Source organism: Cynoglossus semilaevis, chromosome 3 (assembly GCF_000523025.1).
Source record: "Cynoglossus semilaevis isolate Cse_v1.0 chromosome 3, Cse_v1.0, whole genome shotgun sequence".
In the NCBI taxonomy this organism is placed as follows: domain Eukaryota; kingdom Metazoa; phylum Chordata; class Actinopteri; order Pleuronectiformes; family Cynoglossidae; genus Cynoglossus; species Cynoglossus semilaevis.
In genome coordinates, this window is record NC_024309.1 from 463,984 (window position 1) to 464,529 (window position 546).

Here is a 546-nt window from a genome sequence, read left to right on the forward strand (position 1 = left end):
TTTACTTGTGGTTTTTCAAACTTGTTAACACAGCAATGTGCAAATCATCTAAACTTAATTGTGGTAGCCAAACTCGTGATCATGTCAAACATTTGATTAATCCATCCTTACTTCCTGACCAGTCTGCAGCTTATTATAGTAAGACGTGTTTAAAGAGTTAAAGGATATAGAGTATATATATATATATATATATATATATATATACTGTATCTAAGTCACTAAGAGTGAGTGTGAGTATTTAAATAAAGCATGCGTCTCAAACTCAAATACATGGGGGAAATACACTATTGCGCCTGCCTTTCATAGAAGGAAAAGCAGGGTGTCCGATTACATTATACTGACATCTAGTTGCACAAAATGGTACATTCACTTGGTGCTTGATGTATCACAGACTTTATACTGTATGTGCAAACGGGCCTTTGATATCAGTGATTATTTAAATACATGACTCCTTGACAGTGAAGTTGTTCATCACAATTCTTGAGAGTAAAAGGATGTCTCAATTCTCAAAAAACCAAGTATAATGTGCAGAATTGTAGTAACTAA

The 546-nt window shown here is 33.7% G+C and overlaps 1 protein-coding gene across 1 annotated transcript in view; it reads left to right on the top strand.

Moving 5' to 3' along the window:
* cnn3a (calponin 3, acidic a) overlaps positions 1-546 on the top strand; it is a 13,878-nt gene that overhangs the window by 8,989 nt on the left and 4,343 nt on the right.